The following is a 2561-nucleotide window of genomic DNA, read 5'->3' on the forward strand; positions in this document are numbered from 1 at the left end:
TTTACGGTTTTGTTTTTCATACATTCCCTTGAAAATTGTTTTTTCTCACAGAACAATGCTTAAACCCAGATGGTAATAGTTTCATTTTTTGTTTTTAAATGTTTACTAGAAATACTATATTTTTTTAATTAAAAGTACCGTAATAATGTTGCTGAGAAAAATAAGGTAATATAAAAAGTCTACTTGAAAAAGAAGATAACAAAAATGTCTCATGAATCTTAAATTTTAGATTTTATATATCTAGATGTGACATGTCAGAGCTTAGGCTTTTACTTGTAATAGACAACATTATGTAAGAGCTGTCTGATGTGGTGTATGTAGTGAGTAGCACTAGGGGCTTGGTTACACAAACCTATTTCAGGCCTGTAATGGCTTCCATATCTTAGATTTCAACAAACGCAGGATTGGATCTCAGCAAACCTTAGTGGTTAATCCTATTGGTATAGTTCTCGCTTACATTTTTTATGCAGATTTTTTTTTTTTTTTTGCCGAGTGGGGCCTGAAAAAAGAAGTATAATTTATATTTGTATATATTTTTGTGAATCTATTTCCAGTGTGTATGCAGGCAAAGTGTGAGATTGCCTGATTAAGAAAAAAATCATTTATTTCAAAGGTTACTTTTAAGACCCCAAGCGATCACAATGTACTATGTATAGGAACTTGGTAGTAAGTGTTCAGTTCTTGTGCAGCGCCGCCAAAGGGGAAGCATTTCACATTGTGTGCTTATAATCACTTGGCTATCCATGTAATGCAGGCGTGCACTCGCTGTAATCCGCAATGCCGTTCTGTGCGACATTGGGACTCAAACGTTCTTGTCTGTGACTTCTTATGCAGAGAAATGAGTTGCATTATTACATGTTAGTCCCATTTTGACTTCCCCGCACAAATCAAAAATTTCAATGCAGGTGTTGCTGCTAAAATCGATTTTTCATATCTGCATCATATAAAAGTACAAAAAGGTAAACTCTAGAAGCCTTGGAAACCAATTGGTACCCTGTGATCTCTAGTATCCGCAGCACTATGTTATCAGTGTGTCACTTGTATGTTACAGCACACATTGCTGATGAAAATACTTACATTTCATAAATGTACAAAGGCATAAAGGCATATACTATTAATGTCATAAAACTTTCAAATGGGAAATAGTGTACCTTATTCAAGTTTTTTTCTCTGTTATATATCCTTAAGGTACCGTCACACTAGGCGATATCGCCAGCGATCCGTGACGTTGCAGCGACCTGGATAGCGATATCGCTGTATTTGACACGCAGCAGCGATCTGGATCCCGCTGTGAAATTGCTGGTCGCTGCTAGAAGGTCTGCACTTTATTTGGTCGCTAGGTCGCCGTGTATCGCCGTGTTTGACAGCAAAAGCAAGGATACCAGCGATATTTTACACTGGTAACCAGGGTAAACATCGGGTTACTAAGCGCAGGGCCGCGCTTAGTAACCCGATGTTTACCCTGGTTACCAGCGTAAAAGTTAAAAAAACAAACAGCACATACTCACCAGCGCGTCCCCCAGCCTCTGCTTCCTGACACTGACTGAGCGCCGGCCCTAAACTGAAAGTGAAAGCACAGCGGTGACGTCACCGCTGTGCTGTTAGGGCCGGAGCTCAGTCAGTGTCAGGAAGCAGAGGCTGGGGGACGCGCTGGTGAGTATGTGCTGTTTGTTTTTTTAACTTTTACGCTGGTAACCAGGGTAAACATCGGGTTACTAAGCGCGGCCCTGCGCTTAGCAACCCGATGCTTACCCTGGTTACCCGGGGACCTCGGCATCGTTGGTCGCTGGAGAGCGGTCTGTGTGACAGCTCTCCAGCGACCAAACAGCGACGCTGCAGCGATCGGCATCGCTGTCGCTATCGCTGCAGCGTCGCTTAATGTGACGGTACCTTTAGAGGTTTAAATGTCCCTCAGGTCTGAAACCCCCCCCCCCCCACACACACACACACACACACACACCCACACACCGATTTCTTAAGAGTATTTAGAAACGCCTGTGGAAGTACTGAGGTTAGAAGACTGCACGCATTTAGTAATGTGGCAGCTCAGTAGCACATCTATGGGTTCATACGTCGCTCTGTGCACACACATGAAGTGAGGGCTTCTAAACGTTTTCTTCTTAAAGTATCGCGGGTGTAGGAGTCTCAGGGCCAGAACAGTCCCTATTACATCTGACAAAACTTGTGAAAATATACATATTGTTGTGAAAAATAAGCGTGCTATGTTAGCTGGAGGGTAGTTTTCAACCCTTTTCCACTTTCTTTTTTATTATTTCTCCTGGAGTCTCACAGGCAAAACAGGGTAAAAACGTAAATAATTTTATAAATTCTCTAAAGTGGTCTTAAAGCAGATCTAACACAATTTTCCACTATACAAACTACATACATTATTAATACATTAGATCTGATGACGCTGGTGTATTTGCTTTGAAAATCTGTCATAATGACTATTATCCTTTTTGGAAGTTTTCCACTGAGCTATTAATTGAAGTCCAGTTGGGCATGTTTATACTGTTCTACATATTTTCAAAAGTTGTCAGGGGAAGTTATATATGCAAATT

The sequence above is a fragment of the Ranitomeya variabilis genome, chromosome 2, assembly GCF_051348905.1.
Source record: "Ranitomeya variabilis isolate aRanVar5 chromosome 2, aRanVar5.hap1, whole genome shotgun sequence".
In the NCBI taxonomy this organism is placed as follows: Eukaryota; Metazoa; Chordata; class Amphibia; order Anura; family Dendrobatidae; genus Ranitomeya; species Ranitomeya variabilis.